The 11,373-nt window shown below is 36.5% G+C and overlaps 1 long non-coding RNA gene across 1 annotated transcript; it reads right to left on the reverse strand.

The window, feature by feature from the left end:
• Positions 1–534: 534 nt before the first annotated feature.
• Positions 535–5,762, reverse strand: LOC139507479 (uncharacterized). Its single transcript, XR_011660728.1, has 4 exons — positions 5,651–5,762; positions 4,329–4,551; positions 1,693–1,832; positions 535–593 (listed from the first exon to the last, which is right to left on the reverse strand). It is a non-coding gene; the product is annotated as an uncharacterized lncRNA (long non-coding RNA).
• Positions 5,763–11,373: the final 5,611 nt, after the last annotated feature.

The raw sequence follows: 11,373 nt of genomic DNA on the forward strand, positions 1-11,373 counted from the left end.
TGAGAAATAAATTATCTAAAACATTAATAAAAAAAATAAATATGCTTCTTTGTTCAATTAATCTCTTAATAAATGATTAAGTAACCTATTTCAATAGATTTGGATAAAACAATCTTTATCTGGACCCCTAATAGTACATTAATTGGCTTAGTTGGATACTGCTAAGAAAACTCTGTTAATTCAAAGTTGCCTCTGAAGGTGGTCTCTTGAAATCCATGTCACAGACTGCATCAAAAGAAAACATGTACATCAAAGCAGATATCATACAGTGCTTGATTATAATATAAGGATGTCCAAAGTTTATGCTATCAGTCCAAGTTGTGATATTACGGATCCAGTTAAATTTTAAAATGTTCACTAAAGGTTTATACCCCATATAGCAAAGGCAAGAAGAGGTCAAAGAAAGACAACTCTCCAAGAAATCCTGGATGGTTCCCTGTAGGCACAAGTGGTAGAAGCAGAAGCCGGACGCCAATACAGATCCCTGATTCAGCTAGTGCAAGTACTTCCTACGTGCGGCAAACTTTACAATCTCTGACTGTGAAAAGGCTACTGGTCACATCTGTACTCTTCGACCGCAAGCGAATGCTAACCTGAAAATAGAAGAAAACAACGCATTACATTCTGGTATGAGATTGATAGACAGTGAACTGACAACCAGCTTGATCAACACTACTTATGATAAACATAAAATGGAGTCACCATCCTGTCCTAGGATGAATGTGGACTATCATGAACAGAAAAAGTGGGGAACTTGCTGGCAGTATACCCTGAAATGCAAAACCTGTGGTTTTATTGGAGACAGAATGAAGATGTATAAAGAAATAGCTAATGGCAAACCAGGACCCAACCCAGGACAACCAAATGTAGCCCTTGCATCTGCTTTGCAGGATTGCCCAATTGGTAATACCACGGTGCAGCAACTACTTGCAGAGTTGACACACCACCACCATGTCGAAGCAGTATGCAACGCACATCTAACAGAGTAGCAGCTGAAATGGTCAATCTCAACAAAACAGACATGGCACAGAAACTTGAACTAGTAAAAGAAGAGAACAGAAAGAGAGGTGTACCAGAAAATGAAATCAACATAACTGTGGATGCTAGATACAACAGCAATACAATTGTTAGTAAAAAGAAGCCGGGTCAGAATGCCACTCAAGCATTCGCACTTGGTATTGAAACAATGACAGACAGAAAGTTTATTGTAAGCTGCAGTTGTGCAGAACAAGATGTGCTGGAGAGGGGCTTGGCTTAGAGGGAAAGGCTTTCCAATAGAATGTCCTGGTCATGAAGAATGTACTTCAAATTTATACAGAGCTGCTGCCCTGTCAGAGTATGAGCTGGAAAAGAGATGGGGAACCAGCTAGGGACTACAGAAATTTCTTGTACGGTATGTGACCACAGATGGAGATGGACGTTCAGCTAGAGGTATTGAAGATGCTATTAAAGCTCTGGAACCAATGTGGGAGGTAGAAAGACTAGCAGATCCAGTACATTTGGGGCAGTCTCAATTCAGGGCCTCTAATCGTGCTCAATACAGTGCGGGAATGTTCCATGGTAAAACAAAAGAAGAAAATAGACAACTAAAGACAGTGTTTAGCAAAGATATTAAGTGCAGATGCTCCATGATAATTAATAAACTGATGGAAAAGTACGACAAAAACATTCACGATATGAGTAAAGACTTACCAAAAGTTCTAGATGCAACTCTTCGCTGCTATGATGGTGACTGCACCCTGTGTCAGGAACATTCCATTGTCTGCAAAGGTGATGCTGCACTTAACTGGTGGAGTCGTTCCCATTACTTGTCCACATACCAAATCACTGCCCTGCAAATGGATAAAACAGACAAATTGTTACTACAAGAAATCCTGAAAATGAAACTAACAAAAGAAGCTGTTGAAAGTATGAAACTGTATGATAATACAAATAAAAATGAAGGAGTTCACAGAGCAATGAGTGTAAATTTGCCAAAAATGTAATTTACTCCAAAAATATGGAAGGACGACTTGCCTCAGGAGTGCATCGAAATAACAATATGCCAGGAACTTCAACCCAACTGAAATGTAAGAATTTAGGAGTAGACCTTTCAACTAGAAGTCAACTTTACCTGAAGAAAATGGACACCACCTTCAAATACAGTCAGGATTATGAACTGAGACCAGCCGTTCAAGAAAGGAGATTACAGCAGAGTGCAGAAAAGTTAGCCGAGCACAAAACATGGAGGGAAATGAATAAAAAGCACGATTATTACTGCAAAGACCAATTAAATCCACAACCTGCCTTACATTTCCAGGACCATGACAGCTACTGTAAACCGAAGCTCAATCCAAGACCTGCTGCTGACTGAGATACCAGCTGATCCACCTAAAGACCAACAGCAAACAGAATCATAAAAGGTCCTTTTAAGGGCCACACAAATATTAAAAAAAGAATCTGAATTTGTTGTACATCAGTCTTGAAATTTCTTTTCTTTTTCTCCCTCATTTCAATTTTTTTGCCAGCCCTTCCCTTGGATAGTTATAAAAATAAATGTACCCAATTAATATTTTACCCAAATATATTATCCATTTTCAACTCCACTCTACAGGGAGGGAGGGGTTCTGGGTGGCCCAAGCAGGAACAGGTTGAAACGCATGACTGTCGGCTGTTGTTGAAGCCATGAGGTTCCAACGACAGATGCCCGACAGTAATACATTTAGAATTGTGGCACAGGTGCGAAACATCATAAGATTTATCAATAAAAATATTCTGATGATGCACCATGTAGGCAAGCCTGTGCACATGCATTTGTCTCCACCCTCTGGCATCTGGAAATTTACAATTTATAACCCCATATTTGCCATTAGGTGTACATAAACCTGTCCAAATTTGACACTGCCCATTATAGCCAGGTGCAGAGCTATCATTCAGTTTTTGTCTATATTTTTGTAAAAATGCATCCATTTTGAAGATATTGTTTTAGAAAGACATAAGAGTAGTAATATATTCTAAAAATAAAAAGGGGTCCAACAGAATTGACAGAAAGGGCTGAAACAGGGGTCAAAGGTTTTTCAGTGCATCAAAATGGCCAAAAAATACCCCCAAAGTGCCCATTATCCCAGAATCATGATATATATAAGTTAAAATACAATAATCAACTAGTATTTATCATTTGAAGTGACTTTCTGCCAATTAAAGTTGGTCAATTCTTTATTTTCAAGATTTTGGGAATCAGCCTCTTAGACCCTTTTTCTTCAATATAATGCCCCAAAAAATGGCACGCATTAAGTTTATTCTATATCCAACTAGCATACCAAATATCAAATCAATCCGACAAGTTTTATGGCAGTTCTGATAGTTTTAATAACACTACCCTCAGGTTGATAATTGTAGATATTTTCTGGCTTGAAATTATAAAAACATGAAACTACTAGGAAAAGTAAAAGTTTAATAACTTTCTTGTTAAACATGATATCTTAAAAAAGTAAAATGTCTATAGTAGCTAAATGGTTATATTTCTAGAATCTGAAAGAAAATTTATAAAAAAATATGTTTTTTCAATTGAAATTAATTTTTTTTTAAATTTTTTTTTAAATTTAGCTTACATACCAACACTAGATATAAAAAAATCCATTTAAAATATTTAAAAAGAAAATTTACATTCAAAACTTATCTTAAAAAATTGCTTATCTTATCTGTAATAAGTAAAATATAACATAAACACTAATTAGTCATAGTTCACAGGTACTTGGCCTATTTACCTGAGGTACCAATATTCAAGTGTAACATCAGGTCAAATTACATGTAAAGACAATTTCAAACTTGTGTAATTTCTTTATTCCTTGAAATATTCCTCTAAAATAAACTTTTTAGTGAAGTTTTCTGTTTTGTTTATCCTTATAGATAAAAAGAATTTAATTTTCTAACAGATTTCTGTAAAAAAAAAACAGTTATTAAAATTATCCTGAATTTTGAGAAATAAATTATCTAAAACATTAATAAAAAAAATAAATATGCTTCTTTGTTCAATTAATCTCTTAATAAATGATTAAGTAACCTATTTCAATAGATTTGGATAAAACAATCTTTATCTGGACCCCTAATAGTACATTAATTGGCTTAGTTGGATACTGCTAAGAAAAACTCTGTTAATTCAAAGTTGCCTCTGAAGGTGGTCTCTTGAAATCCATGTCACAGACTGCATCAAAGAAAACATGTACATCAAAGCAGATATCATACAGTGCTTGATTATAAATATAAGGATGTCCAAAGTTTATGCTATCAGTCCAAGTTGTGATATTACGGATCAGTTAAATTTTTAAAATGTTCACTAAAGGTTATACCCCATATAGCAAAGGCAAGAAGAGGTCAAAGAAAGACAACTCTCCAAGAAATCCTGGATGGTTCCCTGTAGGCACAAGTGGTAGAAGCAGAAGCCGGACGCCAATACAGATCCCTGATTCAGCTAGTGCAAGTACTTCCTACGTGCGGCAAACTTTACAATCTCCTGACTGTGAAAAGGCTACTGGTCACATCTGTACTCTTCGACCGCAAGCGAATGCTAACCTGAAAATAGAAGAAAACAACGCATTACATTCTGGTATGAGATTGATAGACAGTGAACTGACAACCAGCTTGATCAACACTACTTATGATAAACATAAAATGGAGTCACCATCCTGTCCTAGGATGAATGTGGACTATCATGAACAGAAAAAGTGGGGAACTTGCTGGCAGTATACCCTGAAATGCAAAACCTGTGGTTTTATTGGAGACAGAATGAAGATGTATAAAGAAATAGCTAATGGCAAACCAGGACCCAACCCAGGACAACCAAATGTAGCCCTTGCATCTGCTTTGCAGGATTGCCCAATTGGTAATACCACGGTGCAGCAACTACTTGCAGGAGTTGACACACCACCACCATGTCGAAGCAGTATGCAACGCACATCTAACAGAGTAGCAGCTGAAATGGTCAATCTCAACAAAACAGACATGGCACAGAAACTTGAACTAGTAAAAGAAGAGAACAGAAAGAGAGGTGTACCAGAAAATGAAATCAACCATAACTGTGGATGCTAGATACAACAGCAATACAATTGTTAGTAAAAAGAAGCCGGTCAGAATGCCACTCAAGCATTCGCACTTGGTATTGAAACAATGACAGACAGAAAGTTTATTGTAGCTGCAGTTGTGCAGAACAAGATGTGCTGGAGAGGGGCTTGGCTTAGAGGGAAAGGCTTTCCAATAGAATGTCCTGGTCATGAAGAATGTACTTCAAATTTATACAGAGCTGCTGCCCTGTCAGAGTATGAGCTGGGAAAAGAGATGGGGAACCAGCTAGGACTACAGAAATTTCTTGTACGGTATGTGACCACAGATGGAGATGGACGTTCAGCTAGAGGTATTGAAGATGCTATTAAAGCTCTGGAACCAATGTGGGAGGTAGAAAGACTAGCAGATCCAGTACATTTGGGGCAGTCTCAATTCAGGGCCTCTAATCGTGCTCAATACAGTGCGGGAATGTTCCATGGTAAAACAAAAGAAGAAAATAGACAACTAAAGACAGTGTTTAGCAAAGATATTAAGTGCAGATGCTCCATGATAATTAATAAACTGATGGAAAAGTACGACAAAAACATTCACGATATGAGTAAAGACTTACCAAAAGTTCTAGATGCAACTCTTCGCTGCTATGATGGTGACTGCACCCTGTGTCAGGAACATTCCATTGTCTGCAAAGGTGATGCTGCACTTAACTGGTGGAGTCGTTCCCATTACTTGTCACATACCAAATCACTGCCCTGCAAATGGATAAAACAGACAAATTGTTACTACAAGAAATCCTGAAAATGAAACTAACAAAAGAAGCTGTTGAAAGTATGAAACTGTATGATAATACAAATAAAAATGAAGGAGTTCACAGAGCAATGAGTGTAAATTTGCCAAAAATGTAATTTACTCCAAAAATATGGAAGGACGACTTGCCTCAGAGTGCATCGAAATAACAATATGCCAGGAACTTCAACCCAACTGAAATGTAAGAATTTAGGAGTAGACCTTTCAACTAGAAGTCAACTTTACCTGAAGAAAATGGACACCACCTTCAAATACAGTCAGGATTATGAACTGAGACCAGCCGTTCAAGAAAGGAGATTACAGCAGAGTGCAGAAAAGTTAGCCGAGCACAAAACATGGAGGGAAATGAATAAAAAGCACGATTATTACTGCAAAAGACCAATTAAATCCACAACCTGCCTTACATTTCCAGGACCATGACAGCTACTGTAAACCGAAGCTCAATCCAAGACCTGCTGCTGACTGAGATACCAGCTGATCCACCTAAAGACCAACAGCAAACAGAATCATAAAAGGTCCCTTTTAAGGGCCACACAAATATTAAAAAAAGAATCTGAATTTGTTGTACATCAGTCTTGAAATTTCTTTTCTTTTTCTCCCTCATTTCAATTTTTTTGCCAGCCCTTCCCTTGGATAGTTATAAAAATAAATGTACCCAATTAATATTTTACCCAAATTATTATTATCCATTTTCAACTCCACTCTACAGGGAGGGAGGGGTTCTGGGTGGCCCAAGCAGGAACAGGTTGAAACGCATGACTGTCGGCTGTTGTTGAAGCCATGAGGTTCCAACGACAGATGCCCGACAGTAATACATTTAGAATTGTGGCACAGGTGCGAAACATCATAAGATTTATCAATAAAAATATTCTGATGATGCACCATGTAGGCAAGCTGTGCACATGCATTTGTCTCCACCCTCTGGCATCTGGAAATTTACAATTTATAACCCCATATTTGCCATTAGGTGTACATAAACCTGTCCAAATTTGACACTGCCCATTATAGCCAGGTGCAGAGCTATCATTCAGTTTTTGTCTATATTTTTGTAAAAATGCATCCATTTTGAAGATATTGTTTTAGAAAGACATAAGAGTAGTAATATATTCTAAAAATAAAAAGGGGTCCAACAGAATTGACAGAAAGGGCTGAAACAGGGGTCAAAGGTTTTTCAGTGCATCAAAATGGCCAAAAATACCCCCAAAGTGCCCATTATCCCAGAATCATGATATATATAAGTTAAAAATACAATAATCAACTAGTATTTATCATTTGAAGTGACTTTCTGCAATAAAGTTGGTCAATTCTTTATTTTCAAGATTTTGGGAATCAGCCTCTTAGGCCCGAGACCACAATTAATTCCTCTATTAGTTCTTTATAATGTTTTGTCTCATTAAAAAAAATTGACCTATTCTTTTTGGCAGATCTTTTGTGTGTGTAATGTACAGTACAAGTCCAAAAATATGTCCAAGTTTCAGAAAAATTGCACATGTACAACTTACAAATTTAGCCAATACACATCCATACCCCTATGGACAAGTCAAGAGATGTTCCGAAAACTGTAAATATCACCTTTTTGCACCTGACCTAATCACTCTTTCCATATCAAAATCAGTTAAAATTAAACATCTAAAAATTTATTTCACCTCTCTTCTTTCATTTCCACCTTATAAAAGCTAAGAAATGTTTGAGAAAAGGAAAGAAAAAAATTTAAGAAGAAATACACTTTAATTAAAGGGAACTATATTCGTGAACAACGAAAAGTGGGGTCATTAATTGTGGTCTTGGGCCTATTAGACCCTTTTTCTTCAATATAATGCCCAAAAAAATGGCACGCATTAAGTTTATTCTATATCCAACTAGCATACCAAATATCAAATCAATCCGACAAGTTTTATGGCAGTTCTGATAGTTTTAATAACACTACCCTCAGGTTGATAATTGTAGATATTTTCTGGCTTGAAATTATAAAAACATGAAACTACTAGGAAAAGTAAAAGTTTAATAACTTTCTTGTTAAACATGATATCTTAAAAAAGTAAAATGTCTATAGTAGCTAAATGGTTATATTTCTAGAATCTGAAAGAAAATTTATAAAAAAATTGTTTTTTCAATTGAAATTAATTTTTTTTTAAATTTTTTTTTAAATTTAGCTTACATACCAACACTAGATATAAAAAAATCCATTTAAAATATTTAAAAAGAAAATTTACATTCAAAACTTATCTAAAAATTGCTTATCTTATCTGTAATAAGTAAAATATAACATAAACACTAATTAGTCATAGTTCACAGGTACTTGGCCTATTTACCTGAGGTACCAATATTCAAGTGTAACATCAGGTCAAATTACATGTAAAGACAATTTCAAACTTGTGTAATTTCTTTATTCCTTGAAATATTCCTCTAAAATAAACTTTTTAGTGAAGTTTTCTGTTTTGTTTATCCTTATAGATAAAAAGAATTTAATTTTCTAACAGATTTCTGTAAAAAAAAAAACAGTTATTAAAAATTATCCTGAATTTTGAGAAATAAATTATCTAAAACATTAATAAAAAAAATAAATATGCTTCTTTGTTCAATTAATCTCTTAATAAATGATTAAGTAACCTATTTCAATAGATTTGGATAAAACAATCTTTATCTGGACCCCTAATAGTACATTAATTGGCTTAGTTGGATACTGCTAAGAAAACTCTGTTAATTCAAAGTTGCCTCTGAAGGTGGTCTCTTGAAATCCATGTCACAGACTGCATCAAAAGAAAAACATGTACATCAAAGCAGATATCATACAGTGCTTGATTATAAATATAAGGATGTCCAAAGTTATGCTATCAGTCCAAGTTGTGATATTACGGATCCAGTTAAATTTTTAAAATGTTCACTAAAGGTTATACCCCATATAGCAAAGGCAAGAAGAGGTCAAAGAAAGACAACTCTCCAAGAAATCCTGGATGGTTCCCTGTAGGCACAAGTGGTAGAAGCAGAAGCCGGACGCCAATACAGATCCCTGATTCAGCTAGTGCAAGTACTTCCTACGTGCGGCAAACTTTACAATCTCCTGACTGTGAAAAGGCTACTGGTCACATCTGTACTCTTCGACCGCAAGCGAATGCTAACCTGAAAATAGAGAAAACAACGCATTACATTCTGGTATGAGATTGATAGACAGTGAACTGACAACCAGCTTGATCAACACTACTTATGATAAACATAAAATGGAGTCACCATCCTGTCCTAGGATGAATGTGGACTATCATGAACAGAAAAAGTGGGGAACTTGCTGGCAGTATACCCTGAAATGCAAAACCTGTGGTTTTATTGGAGACAGAATGAAGATGTATAAAGAAATAGCTAATGGCAAACCAGGACCCAACCCAGGACAACCAATGTAGCCCTTGCATCTGCTTTGCAGGATTGCCCAATTGGTAATACCACGGTGCAGCAACTACTTGCAGGAGTTGACACACCACCACCATGTCGAAGCAGTATGCAACGCACATCTAACAGAGTAGCAGCTGAAATGGTCAATCTCAACAAAACAGACATGGCACAGAAACTTGAACTAGTAAAAGAAGAGAACAGAAAGAGAGGTGTACCAGAAAATGAAATCAACATAACTGTGGATGCTAGATACAACAGCAATACAATTGTTAGTAAAAAGAAGCCGGGTCAGAATGCCACTCAAGCATTCGCACTTGGTATTGAAACAATGACAGACAGAAAGTTTATTGTAGCTGCAGTTGTGCAGAACAAGATGTGCTGGAGAGGGGCTTGGCTTAGAGGGAAAGGCTTTCCAATAGAATGTCCTGGTCATGAAGAATGTACTTTCTAAATTTATACAGAGCTGCTGCCCTGTCAGAGTATGAGCTGGGAAAAGAGATGGGAACCAGCTAGGACTACAGAAATTTCTTGTACGGTATGTGACCACAGATGGAGATGGACGTTCAGCTAGAGGTATTGAAGATGCTATTAAAGCTCTGGAACCAATGTGGAGGTAGAAAGACTAGCAGATCCAGTACATTTGGGCAGTCTCAATTCAGGGCCTCTAATCGTGCTCAATACAGTGCGGGAATGTTCCATGGTAAAACAAAAGAAGAAAATAGACAACTAAAGACAGTGTTTAGCAAAGATATTAAGTGCAGATGCTCCATGATAATTAATAAACTGATGGAAAAGTACGACAAAAACATTCACGATATGAGTAAAGACTTACCAAAAGTTCTAGATGCAACTCTTCGCTGCTATGATGGTGACTGCACCCTGTGTCAGGAACATTCCATTGTCTGCCAAAGGTGATGCTGCACTTAACTGGTGGAGTCGTTCCCATTACTTGTCCACATACCAAATCACTGCCCTGCAAATGGATAAAACAGACAAATTGTTACTACAAGAAATCCTGAAAATGAAACTAACAAAAGAAGCTGTTGAAAGTATGAAACTGTATGATAATACAAATAAAAATGAAGGAGTCACAGAGCAATGAGTGTAAATTTGCCAAAAAATGTAATTTACTCCAAAAATATGGAAGGACGACTTGCCTCAGGAGTGCATCGAAATAACAATATGCCAGGAACTTCAACCCAACTGAAATGTAAGAATTTAGGAGTAGACCTTTCAACTAGAAGTCAACTTTACCTGAAGAAAATGGACACCACCTTCAAATACAGTCAGGATTATGAACTGAGACCAGCCGTTCAAGAAAGGAGATTACAGCAGAGTGCAGAAAAGTTAGCCGAGCACAAAACATGGAGGGAAATGAATAAAAAGCACGATTATTACTGCAAAGACCAATTAAATCCACAACCTGCCTTACATTTCCAGGACCATGACAGCTACTGTAAACCGAAGCTCAATCCAAGACCTGCTGCTGACTGAGATACCAGCTGATCCACCTAAAGACCAACAGCAAACAGAATCATAAAAGGTCCTTTTAAGGGCCACACAAATATTAAAAAAAGAATCTGAATTTGTTGTACATCAGTCTTGAAATTTCTTTTCTTTTTCTCCCTCATTTCAATTTTTTTTGCCAGCCCTTCCCTTGGATAGTTATAAAAATAAATGTACCCAATTAATATTTTACCCAAATTATTATTATCCATTTTCAACTCCACTCTACAGGGAGGGAGGGGTTCTGGTGGCCCAAGCAGGAACAGGTTGAAACGCATGACTGTCGGCTGTTGTTGAAGCCATGAGGTTCCAACGACAGATGCCCGACAGTAATACATTTAGAATTGTGGCACAGGTGCGAAACATCATAAGATTTATCAATAAAAATATTCTGATGATGCACCATGTAGGCAAGCCTGTGCACATGCATTTGTCTCCACCCTCTGGCATCTGGAAATTTACAATTTATAACCCCATATTTGCCATTAGGTGTACATAAACCTGTCCAAATTTGACACTGCCCATTATAGCCAGGTGCAGAGCTATCATTCAGTTTTTGTCTATATTTTTGTAAAAATGCATCCATTTTGAAGATATTGTTTTAGAAAGACATAAGAGTAGTAATATATTCTAAAATAA

Source organism: Mytilus edulis, unplaced genomic scaffold (genome assembly GCF_963676685.1).
Source record: "Mytilus edulis unplaced genomic scaffold, xbMytEdul2.2 SCAFFOLD_451, whole genome shotgun sequence".
Classification (NCBI taxonomy): domain Eukaryota; kingdom Metazoa; phylum Mollusca; class Bivalvia; order Mytilida; family Mytilidae; genus Mytilus; species Mytilus edulis.